This window comes from Hyperolius riggenbachi, chromosome 8, assembly GCF_040937935.1.
Source record: "Hyperolius riggenbachi isolate aHypRig1 chromosome 8, aHypRig1.pri, whole genome shotgun sequence".
Classification (NCBI taxonomy): domain Eukaryota; kingdom Metazoa; phylum Chordata; class Amphibia; order Anura; family Hyperoliidae; genus Hyperolius; species Hyperolius riggenbachi.
Genome location: NC_090653.1, coordinates 82513959 through 82533345, shown reverse-complemented (window position 1 = coordinate 82533345; position 19387 = coordinate 82513959). Strand labels below are relative to the sequence as shown.

The 19387-nt window shown below is 43.9% G+C and overlaps 2 protein-coding genes across 23 annotated transcripts in view; one reads left to right on the top strand and one right to left on the bottom strand.

The window, feature by feature from the left end:
- The window catches only part of AKT2 (AKT serine/threonine kinase 2), a 153230-nt gene extending 150975 nt beyond the window's left edge, over window positions 1-2255 (bottom strand). Inside the window, exon 1 of the mRNA XM_068250810.1 lies at window positions 2236-2255. The gene's annotated coding sequence lies outside the window, so the exon portion shown is untranslated. The remainder of the gene's footprint in view (window positions 1-2235) is intronic.
- The window catches only part of HIPK4 (homeodomain interacting protein kinase 4), a 546520-nt gene that overhangs the window by 55399 nt on the left and 471734 nt on the right, over window positions 1-19387 (top strand). For 21 of the 22 annotated variants that reach the window (XR_011023519.1, XR_011023518.1, XR_011023522.1 and 18 more), the window contains one exon: window positions 8019-8123. The gene's annotated coding sequence lies outside the window, so the exon portion shown is untranslated. Of the gene's footprint in view, window positions 1-8018; window positions 8124-11049; window positions 12685-19387 lie in introns of those variants that run through there. The other variant, XR_011023531.1, reaches the window with a different exon arrangement.

Sequence of the window (19387 nt, the reverse complement as noted above, 5' to 3'; positions counted from 1 at the left end):
GAGGAGTCTTCTCTCACTGCAGGCTAGGAGATGGCGCTATGTATGATGTGAGGAGGAACACTACTGCTACTCTCAGACCTGATCAGTCCGCTGTCCGAGGAGTCTTCTCTCACTGCAGGCTAAGAGATGGTGGTATGCAGGGCCGGATTTAAATCGCAGGAGTCCATAGGCACAGATCTCTTGGCACCCGAGACTTCACCCTCCATGAACCTATAAATCTCTGCTGAACTGCACCGCAAGTGTGCTGGCTGCCCTAGCTGTCACTTCTCCCTTACTTCCTTTGCCCATCATAGCTACAGGTGCCCCTTAGTATCAGGTAACCAGAGGTACCCTTAGTATTAAGCTGCCTCCGACTGAAGGGAGATCACGACAATGGAATGCTGAGAGCCAGGTGAGTAACCTCTCACAATCCGCTTAGGACTCTGGATAGGGAGGGAGGGAGGCACTTGGGGAGGGGAGTGAGCTGCATTTTTATTGTCAGGCGCATGTAGGCACGTGCCTACATTGCCTTATGGTAAATCCGGCCCTGGCGGTATGCATGATGTGAGCCAGATCGCTATCACCATGTTACTACTAATCAGGTTTGAGAATCGCATCAGCAGGCAGCAGTTTGAATGATTATCACTGTGTGAAGCACGGATAGCGGTTATTGCTACCTGTCTTCTACTACCAATAAATAGTGGGGTGGGTGGTATCAAAGGCGAGAGTGGCAGTTGTATTTGAGGGTGGGCAAAAGGCTCCTGAACACCCAGGCCACTGCTTCTTTAGTCGACTCCCTTTGGGCTGGAGGTATCGGTCCATCTCCACCAGGCCCTAAAAACACAGGAACAGCTTCTTCCCCTCAGATGTCAACTCTCTGAACTCTCTCCACCCCCCTCCACCACCACCTTAGGTCAAACAATATCATGCTTGCACTGATGCACATTGTACATAGTGGCGCTCAAGTTCTTACGTTTAAATTGAAGTGTTTTTGTAAATAATGCCAATTGATGTGTTTTTGCGAATTATGTTTTTCTCTGCATTTGCAATGGTGTTATGTTCCTTTTGTGTTGTGTGTCCTATCCTGTACTTGAATCCTGCATGTGCCAAGGTCAATTCCGGGCACGACCTAGTCAAGTTTGGCAAAATTCTGATTCTGACATGGGAAAAATTGTAACGGCAGTATTAGTAGGAGGAAGCATAAGAAGACTGGGGCATGAGTGAATATGGGGGGGGGGGGAGGGGGAGAGAAGGGGGTTAGAAGTTCTTGGAGAAAGGCAGCACTAATTTAAAGGGACCCTGAGCACTCGTTAAAAATGAAATTGGTACTTACCTGGGGCTTCCTCCAGCCCACCGTAGGCCGCAAGTTCCCCCGGCATCCTCTTGGCTCCTCTCCCGGTCCCGGCTGGCGGCTCCATTATGAGACGACTTCAGCCTGAAGTTGTCAGGCCTGCTTCCCGCTTGTCACTTTGCAACTTCACGCCGGCCGGCTACGAGTCATCACGCCGGTAGACGTGAGAGTCCTGCACATGCGCAGTTCAATATTAGAGAACCGTGCATGCACAGGACTCTCACACTGGCCGGCGTGATGACTCGTAGCCGGCCTGAGAACTTCAGGCCGAAGTCGTTCCATAACGGAGCCGCCAGCCGGGATCGGGAGAGGAGCCAGGGGGACATCGGGGGACCTTGCAGCCTACGGTGGGCTGGAGGAAGTCCCAGGTAAGTCACTATTTCATTTTTAACAAGTGCTCAGGGCAGAAGTGCTGAGGAAGGGGTTAGAATGGCACTATCAGAGGGGAAATCCTTGGGGAATGGGAATTCCGTAAAGGCAGTGTAGCGTTTGCATTGAGAGGGATGGACACCTAACTATGCCTCTCATCCATATATACCTTCATTTATTTTCTGCTTGCGTGGTAGGGAATATTGGGTGGCCGGAGGCGCCGCTGCTAAGTTGCAATTTGGGTGCCTGGAGGCGCCCGATTAAAATTGCGGGTACCGAGGCATGCTGATCTTATCAAGCGCCTCTGCTCACTAAAATTTCCCTTATTTGCCACAAATCCTGGGTTTTATAATGGGCACCCTTTATTTCCCACTGGGGCATCTGCACCCTTTTTCCCTGTTTTGACTCTGGCCATCTGCTGTCCTGTATGCAGCAAGAGGATGAGATGGCTCCAGGTACATGTGACAGGGCTGTAAGGACTCAGCACATCATACACTACACCTCCTAAGCCTGGTACAGTATTAGCCTGCTGTTACCTGTAGTGGTGGAGATTTCCTCTGGGTCCAGATCCCTCCAGCCTGATGATCCTTCTGAAGGGGTCACCTGAGTCAGTGCTGCTGTGCTGCTCTCAGAGCCTCTGCCAGTTGGCAGGTATAGGGACTTGTAATGAACACCTGTTCTGAGTGGAGAGGGAGGAGAGAGGGGCGTGAACATGCCTGTGTGTGTGTTTATCCGTCTGGAGGAGATGGACTGTCACGCTGCTCCACAAACATGTTTTCTTTATTCCTTAATTGAGCATATAATTTACAAGTCTAGGATTAGCGCTATATGTAACAGGCTCCTCCTCAACGTCAGACAACTTTTCTGGACGTAGTAGTCACGGCTGAGCTGTACAGGGTCTCTTACGCTAAGCAAGAGGAATTAGATGACAGATGCAGATCAACAGGTCTGCGCCATCCCCTTAATATTATTTGTCATCGAGAATCTACTCCTGTAAAATCTGTGCTTATTCCAAAGCCAGGGTCCGGGAAGAAGATTCTGAGCAGTGATGTCATTTTTCTAGTTATTTCTGTATTTCAGTCATGTTTCCCGTTTTTCTACATGAGATGGATTCAGGGCAGGTATAATTATTTACCAGGTAAAGGACCACTAATGCTAAAAATTACAACATTTAAAATGCCTACATAAAAGATGGCCATTTCTTCCAGAGTAAAATGAGCTATAAATCTACTTTTCTCCTATGTTCCTGTCAGTTATAGTAGGTAGTAAAAATATGACAAGTCTGACAGGTTTTGGACTAGTTTGTCTCCTCATGCAATTTCCTTTATTCATTTCAAAAGCACTCCATGGAAAGAACCTATAGAAAGATGCCAGCCTCCCTACTCGTTGCACACTATTTTGGCATTTATGATCTCCGGAAACCTGAGATCATAGATATCGGTGTATTTATACTCACCTGGGTCTTCCTCTCGCCCCATGAAGTGCGTTGGCTCCCTCGCCATCCTCTCCGGCCTCTCTGTTATCTCCTTCTTGCTGCCAGTAAACCGGCCAATCGTGGCCAGTAGTGCGCTCATGCGCAGCCCATGTGCACCCCCTGTCGCCGGGCCACTGAGCGTTCTGCGGCTGCACAGTAGGGGTCCACCATAATACCCGTGGCGGTAGGAAGACGCTGGAGAGGTCAGCGAGGGAGCCCACTCGCCTCATGATGCTGGAGGAAGCCCCAGGGAATTATAAATGCACCAATATTTATGATCTCAGGTTTCTTTCAGGGCTCTTGCACACTACATGCGATTCCGATTTGCAATTTTGACGCGATTTTACATGCAATTCCGATTTGCAATTTTTAATTGGTACAGCATGCTGCCTTTTTTCTGCGTTTTCTCTTCTTGTTTTGATAGCATCCAGGGAAAATCGAAATCGCAAATCGGGTTTGCAGTGTGCAGGGAGCCTTAAAGTGAAACTTACTGAAAGTGTTCTTAGCTCTCTTCAGTCCCCCTCCCCTTACACATTGTTTGTCTTCTGTTTTGACACAGTTATACCTACTGACTTAAAGGACAACTATCGGTAAAAATGTAAAATATATACATATAAAATGTAGATTTCTCCTAAAGCATACATGTCAAACTCTTGGCCCTCAAGTGGTTTCCGCACATTGCATTATGTTTGGCCCCCTCTAGACCACCAAGGTAGCTATATTGAAGGTGAAGTCCTAGAACACCAGGAAAGCCATATGGGGGAGGTAGGGGGTAAGCACTAAACACCAGGGAACTCTATAGGGGAGGGTGGGGGGCCATTTGACACCTGGGAACTTTATTATTGAGGAAGGTGGCCTGTAGACATTGAGGTTGGCCCGTGACTTGGTCCCAATGTACAGTTTCGGCCCACTTTGTATTTGAGTTTGACACCCCTGTCCTAAAGTAAAATGCACTATAAATTACTTTTTTCCTATTTTGTCACTTACAACAACATATTTTGGACTAGTCTATCTACTTATGGGGTATTTTTAAGTATTTCTTTATTTACAAAAGCACTGTCAGGATCTCTTCTGTAGCATGTTCTGTCGGTTGCAGTGGGACTGCAACCGGGCAGTTCTGACTTATCTGATTGCATTCGGTTATGCATTCGCAATAAGTCTCATTGTCATTTGCAATCACTCTGCAGTTCAGAGCAGTTCAGGATGCTGTCATGACTCCTCCTATTGCTGGCTGCAGTTGAACTGCAGCCAGTTAGCCCTGGATTTCCTACATGCATGTTGTTACATAATATTGCATGTATTGGTTATGCGAGTCCTTCAGCTAGAAGCTTGTAATCAAGCTGGCTCAGGATTGAGTAATTACCATTTAGCTGTGTGGGAATTTGCATGCCTGCATCCATTGGCTGATGTCGACATAAAAGTCTGCCTCCCATTTCAGACCCCGTCCAACATAGCGTTCAGCTCTCTGAGTTGTTGCTGGGTCATTCATCTGAATTGTATATTGCATTGTTTAACCTTCCTGGCGGTAACGTTCGGGGTAAGCCGCGCAGGAGGTTTTCTCAGGCCCTGCTGGGCCGATTTGCTTACTTTTTTCTTTGCTGCACGCAGCTAGCACTTTGCTAGCTGCGTCAGCACACCGATCGCCGCCGCCCCGCACTCGATCGCCGCTATCCGTCGCGCCGCCCCCCCCCCCCAGACCCTGTGCGCTGACTGGCCAAGCAGTGCCAGGCAGCGCTGAGGGGTCGATCGGGACTCCCAATGACGTCACGACGTCGGTGACGTCATCCCGCCCCGTCGCCATGGCGGGATTTGAATGGGATTTCCTGATCGGAGATCGCCGAAGGCCCTGGGCTCGCTACATAATTTAAAAAAAAACAAAAAAAACCTGCTGCGCTCCCTCCTGGCGAAATTATTTAGACCGCCAGGAGGGTTTATCTTGTTTCTTGCTTGGACGTTTGCTGTATCCGCGGGGATACAGTAAAGTCCTTCTGATCCTGATAGCTTGGATTCTGTCAACACCACGTTGGTGACTGGTAGGATTCCTTCTTGCCTTGTTCCTGAGGACGTAACTAAAGCAGCTTTTGCCATTAGTTACGCTCCTACCTGTTAGTCTTGTCTATGTCAGTGTGAATGTTGCCATCGCTGGGGCAGCGACTAGATTGGCAAAGCATACCATCTGTCTGTCTGTTGTTTATCTTGTTAATTGTTATTACTTGTGCTTTAACTAGTTTCTCGATAAATATATATGCAGATCTGCGAATATATATTTATCCGTTACTTGAGCCGTTTGTTATTTTTCTGAATTTACGTGTATGACCTTAGCCTGTTACCGACTCCGATCCCGCCTAGTCCAATGAACCGCAGACATCTGATCTAACGTGTAGGACCCTAGCCTGTTACAGACTACGTCTGTTGTGTATTGTATCACATAGCATCTAGCCTGATAGGCGGCCCAGAGCTGCAGTTGCTCTGGACAATCTTGCTCCCTTGTTCATTACTCCTGTGTCCATCTGTGTAGCCTCTTCCATTACCCAGCTACATAGTCTGGAGCACACACGCTGACTAAGAAAGTATACCCCCCTAGCATTTCAAGCACTTACTGAAAAGCAGTTGCTCAGTCCAACTATCAAAATAGTGTGCAAACGAGTAGGGATGCTGACTGGTATCTTTGTATAGATCCTTTCCAAGGAGTGCTTTTGTAAAGAATAAATGTAGTATTGAGAATACCCTATGAACAGATCGCCTAGTCCAAAATCTGACAGATCTGTTTTTACTACCTACTGTAAGTGGCAGCAGCAAAGGAAGAAAGTAGTTTATAGAGCATTTTACTATTGGGAAAAAAATAATAATTTTTTGCGTGCATACTTTGCAAAAAAATTGCATTAAAAGTTGGTTTGTGCTGCTCACCCCTTGATAATTGATTATAATTTTCCCCTGTGAGCCTGCATAACCACGCCCACCTCTAGCACAGTTAAACATATAAATGAGTGCATTGCACATGTCCAGAGAGTTCGTTTGGTAGCTAGTGGAAGGTGAGGTGTTTTTAATTTCCTTTTCTCCCATTTAGTTGACTCTTGGGTTTTTGGATTAGTTCCCACTAGACTGCTGATAAAAACTAGCATTGTATGGTTAGAGTAGGACTCACCAGATCGGGGACACTTTGGCGCAGTTGGTGAGCTTAAGCGCGTTAAAGAGCCCCTGTCACTGGTTTTCCTGTTGTGTGCTGCAGCCCTCCTGTATATTATAGATATAGATATCTATATATATATATCTATATATATATATATCTATATATATATCTATATATATATATATATCTATATATATATATCTATCTATATATATATATATATATATATATATATATATATATATATATATATATATATATATATATATATATATATATATATATAGTGGCTCAAGAAGAAGCACATTAAGGTCATGGAGTGGCCTAGTCAGTCTCCGGACCTTAATCCAATAGAAAACCTATGGAGGGAGCTCAAGCTCAGAGTTGCACAGAGACAGCCTCGAAACCTTAGGTATTTAGAGATGATCTGCAAAGAGGACTGGACCAACATTCCTCCTAAAATGTGTGCAAACATGGTCATCAATTACAAGAAAGGTTTGACCTCTGTGCTTGCAAACAAGGGTTTTTCCACTAAGTATTAAGTCTTTTATTGTTAGAGGGTTCAAAAACTTATTTCACTCAATGAAATGCAAATCAGTTGCTATCTTTTATTTAAGGTTGTTTTTTTCCATTTTCCTTTTGATGTGCTATCTGCCACTGTTAAAATAAACCTACCATTGAAATGATACTGTTCTGAGACTTTTCATTTCTTTGTCATTGGACAAACTTACAAAATCAGTGAGGGGTCAAATAATTATTTCCTCCACTGTATATATATATATATGTATGTACGCACTTAGTACTTGGCGGTGGCTCTTTTTTGATAAAATACTGTTTTACACGGCATGACATGGAGGTATTATGAAAACCCAGGATGCCTTCATAGCAGCCTTTAGCTCATCTGCATTTTTGGGTCTGGTGTCTTTTATCTTCCCCTTGACAATATCCAATAGATGCTCTATGGGATTTAGGTCAGGCAAGTTTGCTGGTCAAGCAAGCACAGTGATATCATGGCCAATAAACCAGGTATTGGTTCTTTTGGCAGTGTGGGCAGGTACCAAGTCCTGCTGAAAATTGAAATCTGAATGTCCATAAAGCATGTCAGCAAAGCCAAGCATGAAGTACTCTAAAGCATTTCCTAGTGGACAGCTGTGCTGACTTTGGACTTGATAATAAAGTACAACGGACAAACGCCAGTAATGGCCCATACTCACGGGCTACAATTGTCGCCGCAACACGCGACGCGCGCGTGTTTCGGCGACAGGTCGCTCGTGAGTATGCGATGTTGCACGGGCGCGCACCCCGAACTGTCGCCCGTCGCTGATGTCGCCAGGCGATTGAAATGTTCAATCGTCTGGCGACAGTCGCCGCCGCAACTCCCCCGCAACTGTCGCTAGTCCGCGTGAGTACGCGGACTAGCGACAGCAACATAATAGCAAATAGACGGCGCTTCCGGCGGGGGGAGGGACAACAGCGACAGCTTCCGCCGCATCAGTTGCCAGGTCCCTCCGCCGTGTGTATGCGGAGGGACCTGGCGACGAGCTGTCGCCGGCATGTCGCGCACACGCTCCCGTGTGCTAGCGACATGCCAAAAAGTTGCCCATGAGTATGGGCCATTAATGACATGGCTTCCTAAATCACCTCTGACTGTTTAAACTTCCCACTGGAGGACCTCAAGGTAACTTGGATTCTGTTCCTCTCAACTCTTCCTTTAGACTTTGGGACCTCAATTTACGAATAAAAGGGAAAATGTACTTTCATTTGAAAAGAGAACTTTGGACCCCTGAGCAACCATCTAATCTGTTTTCTCCTTAGCCCAGGTAAGAAGCTTCTTTTTTTTCCTTTTGAAAACATCAGCTCACTTAAGTTTGCCAACAGACTTTATAGCTGTGCTCCTGAGCCCATTGGTCATATTCCTATTATTGGTGGCATATTCTGCTTTAATATATTTACATATAAAATTATATAGCAGGAGAAGAGTGAAATGGAAAGAACCATGCAGAGAGAAGTAAGAAGTAAAAGTTAAGAAAAAGAAAGGAGAGAGGAAAGAAGAAAAAGTAGAGGAAAAAAAAAAGAGAGGTTAGAAAGGGAAAGAAGAAGTTACTGGACAGGTCGTACGTTAGTGGTTGTGTAGCTAAGCAATTGGGTATAGTTTCCCTTTCTAAAGCTATCTGCCTTGCAGCATACCAGTCTACTCTAATGGTGTGTACACACTTGAAAGATTAATGAAAGATATTAGACCAATTTTACCACCTTCCATATAGTATGAGAGCATACTCTACATCAGGGGTCTCAAACTCAATTTACCTGGGGGCCGCAGGAGGCAAAGTCAGGATGAGGCTGGGCCGCATAAGGAATTTCACAATCGCGGCATATCGCCGCCTCTGTGAAGGAAGAGTGAGAGGGGCGGGGAGAGGCGGCAATCCGTGCGGCGATTGACGTCAGGAGGGGCAGAGCTGAAGCTGAAAGCTCTGCCCCTTCCAGGAAATGCCTGCGGATTGCCCCCCAGGCGATTTGGATCGTTTAGCGGCGGGGATGCGGCGGATTACTTGGGAGCACTGAAGCGAACTATAAGGAAGCTTTTGCCGGCGAGGGCCACAAAATATTGTATCGAGGGCTGCAAATGGCCCGCGGGCCGCGAGTTTGAGACCCCTGCTCTACACAGTCTATTCTATTGAGCTGAACTCCCCATCAGATAAAAATCTTTGCAAGACGATGTACACAAAGATGCTGTACACATTCAACAGATCAGTATCTGCAAAAGATCAGTTCCTGCAAAATGCATTCATAGTCTATGATATCTGCAGATCCTTATACACACCTTGTTTAACAGACATTCATCTGCATATATGACAATCATCTGAAGATCCATCCACAGATCTTATGCAGGAACAGATCTTTTGAATGTGTACGCTAAGTACGCTAAGTACCGCGTGCAAAGTTTGGAGTCCTATGCGCGCGCTAAATCCCATAGGCTTTAATGGGCACTTCGCGCGGAGCGCCCTGCGCTCTGTGCAGTGCGCGCGTAAAGTTTTACACGCGAAAAGCTCATTTAGACGTGCTAAAGGGTTTTTCACAGGCGTGCTAACAGTTAGCACCGCTTTGTGAATCAAGCCCCATAACTTTATTTATGTGACCTTGAGTGCTGGCTTGTTGGCCTTCATTGGCTCATATGTCAAAAAATGTTGTGGTATAGTTAATCCATTCTTTTAGGGAATGGACCTAACACTAACTAAATCCTACCTATGCATAAGCATAGCCTGGGCGCGCTACCAGTAAATTTAAGAATTGCGCAGAAAAAGTGGGATTAGCGCATCACCAGGCCGCCTCTGAATGGCCTCAGCTCAGAGATGCGCTGAGCCCCCCCAGTAACTACAAACTCACCTTGAACCCAAACAGAGGCTCTGCATATACACCAAAGAAAAACTAACAAGTGGGAGCAGCTGACCAGAATTAAATCAAACATAGCAAAGAAATGAACAGCGCTACTTAAAAACAGATGAATGCTTACCTGCAAAGAAGTGCAGACCCTACTCATGGGATACAAATACACAATGAGCACACATACAACCTGTCTACCACTTGGAGGATGTTAGTTTCCACTAACAGCTTGCATGCAATTTGTTAGGTACTCGTCCCTCCCACTGTCGAAGAAGTTTTTCCTCCATGGGAGGGGACCTAACACTAACTAAATCCTACCTATGCATATGCATAGCCTGGGCGCGCTACCAGTAAATTTAAGAATTGCGCAGAAAAAGTGGGATCAGCGCATCACCAGGCCGCCTCTGAATGGCCTCAGCTCAGAGATGCGCTGAGCCCCCCCAGTAACTACAAACGCACCTTGAACCCAAACAGAGGCTCTGCATATATAATGCGCAATTCTTAAATTTACTGGTAGCGCGCCCAGGCTATGCATATGCATAGGTAGGATTTAGTTAGTGTTAGGTCCCCTCTCATGGAGGAAAGACTTCTTCGACAGTGGGAGGGACGAGTACCTAATAAATTGCATGCAAGCTGTTAGTGGAAACTAACATCCTCCAAGTGGTAGACAGGTTGTATGTGTGCTCATTGTGTATTTGTATCCCATGAGTGGGGTCTGCACTTTTTTGCAGGTAAGCATTCATCTGTTTTTAAGTAGCACTGTTTATTTCTTTGCTATGTTTGATTTAATTCTGGTCAGCTGCTCCCACTTGTTAGTTTTTCTTTGGTGTATATGCAGAGCCTCTGTTTGGGCTCAAGGTGCGTTTGTAGTTACTGGGGGGGCTCAGCGCATCTCTGAGCTGAGGCCATTCAGAGGCGGCCTGGTGATGCGCTGATCCCACTTTTTCTGCGCAATTCTTTTAGGGAATGGAGTGTTTCAACGTTCCTTCTGTCTACCAGGACCTTTTTTGCTGTTAGGGTCTACCAGGACTACAGATGTTCAATTAAATGAAATTATTTCTGAGTTCATGCAGGATTATGTACATTTTTATACAAATATATGCAGCTGAAAATGGACCAATCGAGTCCCACCCAGGTTTAAACTGATTGGCCCATTTTTCGAGCTGCATATATTTGCATAAAAACCTACGTAATTTTGCACAAATTTGGAAATATTTTCATCTCATTGATCGTCCCTAACCAGGACCTTTCTTGCTGTTAGGGTCTACCAGGACCTCTCTTGCTGTTAGGGTCTACCAGGACCTTTCTTGCTGTTAGGTTACTTCCTAGTAACTTGGATTTTGTACCTCTCCACTTTTTCTCCAGACTCCGTGACTTTAATTTCCAAATGGAATGGAAAATGTACTTTCATCTGAAAAAAGGACTTTGGACCACTGAGAAACAGTCCAATCTGATGCTGTCTCTGGTTCGAGTGGCTTTTCACATGGCATACCCATGTACCAGATACATTTGTGTGTGGTAGCTCTTGAAACACTGGGCCAGATTTATCATAGGATAACCGAGAGTTTTTTCTACTTAAACAGATCTAACCAGCAGGGGAACTGTTCTGCATGATAAGAAGATTCTTAAATCCTACTTAATAGTGACAGTTTAGAGTGAATTCTAGAACTGCACCACAGTTAAGAAAAGTGCAAATCCATTCCTAAACTGCTGCAGATTACGAAGTGCTTAATAGCAGTTCTACAGCTTGTACAGCAGTGCAGGCTAGATGTGATTTGTGAAGTGCTCCTCCCCCATGCTGCCAGGTGTCCTGTGAAGCTGTTCTGAGCTTAACTCTTCCAGTGCTGTGTATTGATGCAATACAGCAGATGTATTGGTTACCTCAGCAACTGCAATTTCCCTCACACATTGCACTGTCTGAGAAACCTTCCTAACTCCTCCTACTTAAGAACAGTTTTAGAAAGAAACTGCACTATCTAGTTATTTCATAAAGAACAAGTTACACCCATGCTAACCTAGAAATAAAAAAACACATACAGTATATAAGTAGATAAATACTAGTTCTTCTTACATAACAGTATTGCACTGTCCACGTCATGATTCCTGTGAATTTTATAAAGGAAAAGCAGAGAATCCTATTCTAGACAGTTTCCATCTTGGTTACCTTTGACCTCCTGACATTTCCTCCCTCACTCTCTTATTCTCCTCTTACTAATTGTGTATTCGTTAGCTGGCCTCCTCCCTGAGTCTTCAGACACTCCCACTGAGGTCTATACTAGGAAGAGCATTGCCTTATGTCATTAGAAGGAGGGGGAAATAAAGGGAAGAGGAGGAATATATTATAGATAAAAAGACCCCAGCATACAACTGTTTGGCAATGGCAATTAAAGTTTTGAAAGTTTTAAATGCAGGATTGGTATCTTTATCACTTAATACACTCAGACCAGTTGCTGATGAAATTTCATTTTTATGGCGACAATACCGCTTTAAGATGTCTGAGACAGTTCTGCATGAATTTCTAAAAACCTACTAATATTTTTTCTCAGACACTCTTGATAAATGCCCCCCATTGACTCCAGACGCAGTCCACTCATTGTGAAACTCCCCCAAATTTTTGAATGGACTGTGCTTCTCCCTGTGCTTTAATCCTCTCAAGACTGTGGCAATCTCTGTTGCTTGTGCACCTTTTCCTGACACTTTTCCTTCCACTCAGCTTCCCAGTGTATGTTTGGAAACAGACAGCTTCCTTAGCAATGACCATTTTTGGCTTAGCCACCTTGTGGAGGATACCAGTGACTGTCTTCTGGACAAATGTCAAGTCAGCAGTCTTCCTCATGCTTATGGAGTGCACTGAACCAGGCTGACTGACTGACCTTTGCAGGAGTTATAAGTTAATATGCTGAGTGGAACGAGACACCTTGATTCAACAAGATTCAGCTTTTTTACAATTTTCAAATTTTCTGAGATACTGAATTGGGAGTTTGCATCAACAAAATCTAAATAAATAAACACTAAAAATATATCACTGTATTAAATTTAGATAATATACAGTAGCAATAAAAAGTATGTGAATTCCAAGAATATTGCTGAACTGAAACAGTTCTGTAAAGAGGAATTGTCAAGCATTACTCCTTACAGTTGTGCACGTCTGATCTGCAATTACAGGAAACGTTTGGTTGAAGTTATTGCTGCCAAAGGAGGTTCAACCAGTTATTAAATCCAAGGGTTCACATACCGTACTTTTTCCACCTGCACTGTGAATGTTTTAGTGGTATTAGTTTAAGGGCTCTTTCACAGTGGGATGTTAAAGTCGCACGTTAGAAAATCTTATAACGCAGACTAACACACAGCAATACAAAGTCTGTGCGACATTCACAGTGCACACGTTGCGTTGTGTGTAACGTGTAGCAATATTTAGAAAGTGCTGCATGCTGTGCGTTGCTGCGTTGTGTGTTGCACATGCTCAGTAATGGCTTTTTTTTAAAATGTAACGCATGCGCCGTTTTCATTCCATCAGTATGCTACGAAAATGGCGCACCAAGAGACACATAACGTAGTACAAAATAACGTCCAATTTTATGACCTACATGCGCTGCGTTAGGGGCACGTTGTGCGACTTTAACGTCGCATCAACCGCAACGTCCCACTGTGAAAGAGGCCTAAGCAGACTGTGATTGTTTATTGTTGTGACTTAGATAAGGATCAGATCACATTTTATGACCAATTTGTGCAAAAATCCATATAATTCCAAAGGGTTCACATACTTTTTATTACTCCTGTATGAGCTTTATTTTTTTTTAAATTACTGAAATAAATGAACATTTTAATGTTATTTTAGATGTACAAGTACAGCAATTTGGGCATCAGAAGTATGATGAATTATTTAGACACCCAATAAAAATAGCAGACTACCTGCAGGGCCGGTTCTAACATGAAGCCAGGTGAAACACTTGCTCAGAGATTACAGGGGCAGCATTTTTGTGCTGTGTTTACATGTACAGCATGCATTCAGAGTAGGAGGAGAAGCGAGTGGAGAGCGAGGTGAAGAGGTCATCATTGGGGAACAGCAGCTTGTTGTGCTGTGTGAGGAGTCTGACAGTGAGTGAGGAGGGGGCGGCAGCAGAGCAGCAGTGTTTCATTCGACTTGCACAGCAGAAAGGAGGAGGTGGCACTGCTGTCCTGACTGAGAAGGAATGGAGCTGCTGAGGGTGAGCAGTTTGTTTGTCAGAGACTCACAGCCAGCCAGTGTGCTATTGTGTTGAGGTGCAGCATGTCATGTGAGAACTTAAAATGAAGCAGAGTAAATTGTCGGATGCTGTGTGGTCATTTCAAATGGTGGTGGTGGTGGGGGGGGGGGGCGCATCCTCACAAGTTTGCCTCAGGCAGCAAAAAGTCTAGAACTAGTCCGGGCTGCCTGCTATAGAAACTGTAGCAGCAGTTTCTATAGCCGGTGGTTCGCACACAAATTTATATGTCAGGAATCAGGCTCCACGTCAATCCTGAAGAGACCTGGCGCTTTTAAATCAGATTGAGAGGATAAGCGGCCTTATTTAAGGATAAAACAAGGCTGTCGCCCTCAACCACACCTTGCAAGACTCAGCTGCCACTAGCAGTCGTCTGCGTGGGAACAAAGCTGCTAGATACCATACACACAGAGATCTGTCCCTGCCGATGGCAATTATGTCAATTTCATGCACTGCTGTCAAGCTGCACGCACTTAGGCTGGTGTTCACATATCTTAGGTTAGCCACAGGATTTAGTCCCAAACTATGAGAATGCCACACTCACAATGCCATCTCACATGGGTAGCAATGAAACAACTGAGCATACAATACGGCACTGATCTGCAACACAATACTCTGCAGTCTCTCTCTGGATAATGTACTGGTTAAGAGCTCTGCCTCTGACACAGGAGACCAGGGCTCTTCCTATTCAGTAAGCCACCACCTATCCTATTCAATAAGGAGACATTGGGCAAGTCTCCCTAACACTGCTACTGCCTACTGAGCGCTCCCTAGTGGCTGCAGCTCTGGTTCTTTGAGTCCGCAGGAAGAAAGCGTGATATAAATGTTCTATGTCTTGCCTTGTTATAGCCACTATTAGTAGCTTTCTACATGGACACCAATGGTGACACCCAATATTGTTGGGGAGGGTTAGTGTTAGGAGTAGGTAGAGGGGTTTAGTGTTAGGCAATAGATGGGGAGGGTTAGTGTTCGGAGTAGGTGGGGGTGGTTAGTTTTAGCCATAAATAGGATTAGCCATACAAAGTTTAGTGTTAGGAGTGGTTAGTATTATGCATAGATAGGGGAGGGTTAGTGTTAGGTATAGATAGGGGAGGGTTAGTGTTAGGTATAGAACAGGGAAAAAAGGTGGAGGGGTTTGTCTCTTTGTTAAGAATTCTTTTACAGCTGTCCTCAACGATGAGATGGAGGAAGATTGCGAAGATGTGGAGTCCGTTTGGGTAAATATTCATGGTGGAAATAAAAGTTGCCAATTGCTTATTGGGGTTTGCTACAGACCACCTCTTATTAATGAAGCTGCAGAACTGCGATTACTACAGCAGATTGAAAAAGCTGCAAGTAAAAATGAGGTCATAATTATGGGCGACTTTAACTTTCCAGACATTGACTGGGGTATTGAGGCTACCCATTCTGGTAAAAGCAGCAGATTTCTGGCAGCACTACAGGACAATTACTTGACTCAAATGGTAACGGAACCAACTAGGGGGAATGCGTTACTGGATCTGATCATTTCTAATAGACCAGATAATGTATCAAATGTGCAGGTTCAAGAACATTTGGGAAATAGTGATCACAACATGATAACGTTTGATCTGGTGACTGATAGGCCACGGGGCAGCGGGACCACTAAAACTATGAATTTTAGAAAAGCAAAGTTCAATCAAATTAGGCAGGCACTAAGTTTGGTGAACTGGGATAATGTACTACAAGGGAAGGACACTGAAGGGAAATGGCAAGCTTTTAAACGTATTCTCAATCAATATTGTAGTATGTATATCCCATATGGAAACAAAATGTCTAGGAATAAAAAAAAGGCCTCTATGGATGAATAGAAAGGTTAGGGATAAAATGAAGAGGAAAAAGAATGCCTATAAGGACCTAAAACAGGAGGGGACTGAGGCTGCACTAAGCAATTATAAGGAGTGCAATAAAAATTGTAAAAAAGAAATTAGGCTGGCAAAGATCGAAGCTGAAAACCAAATCGCTAGGGATATCAAATCTAACCCAAAAAAGTTTTACAAGTACATCAACTCTAAAAAAAGAAAGTTTGACTGTATAGGACTCCTAAAGGATGAGGGGGGGAACTCAATGGTGGATGACCAAGGTAAGGCAGAGTTATTAAATGCTTTCTTTGCTTCTGTCTTCACAAAGGAAACAGCACTGTTGCAAATTACAGAGGCAGAAGAGTCTAAATCTTCTAACTGTAATATTAAATACTTAACGCAGGAAGAAGTAAAGGCAAGACTAAATAAATTAAAAATAGACAAGGCACCTGCCCCGGATGGCATGCATCCTCGGGTCCTAAGAGAATTAAGTTCAGTTATAGCTAAGCCCCTTTATCTTATCTTTTGTGACTCTCTTGCAACTAGCAGAGTCCCAGTGGATTGGCGTACAGCCCACGTTTTCCCATTATTTAAGAAGGGCAAAAAATCTGATCCAGGAAATTATAGACCTGTAAGCTTAACATCAGTTGTATGCAAACTATTTGAGGGGTTACTAAGAGATACTATACATGACTTCATAGTAGAAAATAATCTTATTTCTCAGCATCAACATGGGTTTACTAAAGACAGGTCCTGTTTGACTAACATGCTCAGCTTTTATGAGGTAGTGAATGCTAATATGGATATTGGGAATGCTGTAGATGTGATATACTTGGACTTTGCAAAGGCCTTCGACACTGTTCCCCACAGAAGTCTGGTGCAAAAGTTGAGGATGCAAGGACTGGGGAAGAGTTTGTGTGCATGGATAGGGAACTGGCTAATGGACAGAAAACAAAGAGTTGTGGTCAATGGATCGTACTCAAAATGGGAGACTGTTAGCAGTGGGGTCCCACAGGGGTCTGTACTGGGTCCAGTGCTCTTCAATTTATTTATTAATGACCTAGTAGATGCAGTAGTGAGTAATGTTGCTATTTTTGCAGATGATACAAAATTGTGCAGAATCATCAACTCTCAGGAAGATAGTGTCATATTGCAACAGGATCTGGATAGGATGGCTATATGGGCACATACATGGCAGATGAAATTCAATGTTGACAAATGTAAAGTCATGCATTTTGGTCGGATCCAATGGTCTAGCACCATACAAAATAAATGGGATACAGTTGGGAACATCAAACTTGGAGAAGGACTTAGGAGTACTCATCGACAACAAGTTAAATAATCGTACTCAATGCCAAGCCGCTGCAGCTAAAGCGAACAAAATTTTGGGATGCATTAAAAGGGAAATAAAAACTCGAGATGCTAGCATAATATTGCCCCTGTTTAACTCTCTAGTAAGGCCACATCTGGAATATGGAATTCAGTTCTGGGCACCACATTACAAAAAAGATATTGCAGTTTTAGAGCAGGTGAAGAGACGAGCTACAAAATTGATACGTGGGATGGAAGGTCTCGCTTACCAAGAAAGGTTAGATAAACTGGGTTTATTTAGTCTAGAGAAAAGACGCCTTAGAGGAGATCTAATTAACATGTATAAATACATCAGAGGGCAATATAATAACTTGGCGGATGAGCTTTTTGTCCCTAGGCCTTTTCAAAGGACTAGAGGACATGAGCTGCGCATGGAGGAAAAACGTTTTAGCCATTTATTTAGGAAAGGGTTCTTTACAGTAAGAGTGATTAAGATGTGGAATGCATTGCCACAGGAAGTCGTTATGGCAAACTCTTTACCTGCAATTAAAGGGGGCTTAGATGCTTTCCTTGCGTTGAAAGACATCCATGGCTACAATTACTAGGTTATGCCTAATGATGTTGATCCAGGGATTTTATCTGATTGCCATCTGGAGTCAGGAAGGAATTTTTCCCTTTTGGGGCTAATTGGACCATGCCTTGTGGGTTTTTTTTCGACTTCCTCTGGATCAACAGGGGTGTGTGGGGGACGGGCTGGAGTTGTACTTTGTACTGGTTGAACTCGATGGACGTATGTCTTTTTTCAACCAAAATAACTATGTAACTATATGTAACTATAGATGGGGAGGGTAAGTGTTAGGAGTACAGTCCTGGCCAAAAGTTTTGAGACTGTCAAAAATATGAGTTTTCACAAAGTTGGCTGCTAAACTGCTTTTAGATCTTTGTTTCAGTTGTTTATGTGATGTACTTAAAAATAATTATAAGCACTTCATATGTTTCAAAGGCTTTTATTGAGAATTAGCAGTATTTGCACCATTGGCCCTTCTTTTTCAGGACCTCTGCAATTTGACTGGGCATGCTCTCAATCAACTTCTGGGCCAAAGCCTGACTGATAGAAACCCATTCTTTTATAATCACTTCTTTGAGTTTCTCAGAATTCGTTTTTGTTTTTTTTTTGTCTACCCGCCTCGTGAGGAATGACCACAAAATGTCAACGTTTTGGTCCCCGAGCCACTTAGTTATCACTTTTGCCTTATGACACGGTGCTCCATCGTGCTGGAAAAAGCATTGTTCTTCACCAAACTGTTGTTGGATTGTTGGAAGAAGTTGGACTATGCAATTCATCTGAACACTCTTCAAAACATTCTGGAGTATATGCAAATTGCTATTATAAAAACGTAAGCATCAACTTTTCTAATTTCCAATATTTTTGACAGTCTCAAAACTTTTGGCCAAGACTTTAGGTGCGTAGTGGTTAGTGCATATATAGGGGAGGGTTAGTGTTAGGAGTAGGTGGGGGTGGTTAGTTTTAGCCATAAATAGAGAAAAGTTAGTGTTAGGAGTAGGTGAGGAGTGGTAAGTGTTTGGCACAGATACAGGAAGGTTAGTGTTAGGCATAGATGGGGAGGGTTAGTTTTAGGAGTAGCTGAGGAGTGGTTAGTGTTATGCATAGATAGGGGAGGGTTAGTGTTAGGAGTAGGTGAGGAGTGGTTTGTATTAGGCATAAATAGAGAAAAGTTAGTGTTAGGAGTAGGTGAGGAGTGTTTTGTATTAGGCATAGATAGGGGAGTGGTTAGTGTTAGGCATAGATGGGGAGGGTTAGTGTTAGGAGTAGGTGAGGAGTGGTTAGTGTTATGCATAGATAGGGGAGGGTTAGTGTTGGGAGTAGCTGAGGAGTGGTTAGTGTTATGCATAGATAGGGGAGGGTTAGTGTTAGGAGTAGGTGAGGAGTGGTTTGTAGTAGGCATAAATAGAGAAAAGTTAGTGTTAGGAGTAGGTGAGGAGTGTTTTGTATTAGGCATAGATAGGGGAGTGGTTAGTGTTAGGCATAGATGGGGAGGGTTAGTGTTAGGAGTAGGTGAGGAGTGGTTAGTGTTATGCATAGATAGGGGAGGGTTAGTGTTAGGAGTAGGTGAGGAGTGGTTTGTATTAGGCATAAATAGAGAAAAGTTAGTGTTAGGAGTAGGTGAGGAGTGGTTTGTTTTAGGCATAGATAGGGGAGTGGTTAGTGTTAGGCATAGATGGGGGCAGGTTAGTGTTAGGAGTAGGTGAGGAGTGGTTAGTGTTAGGCATGAATAGGGGAGGGTTAGTGTTGGGAGTAGGTGAGGA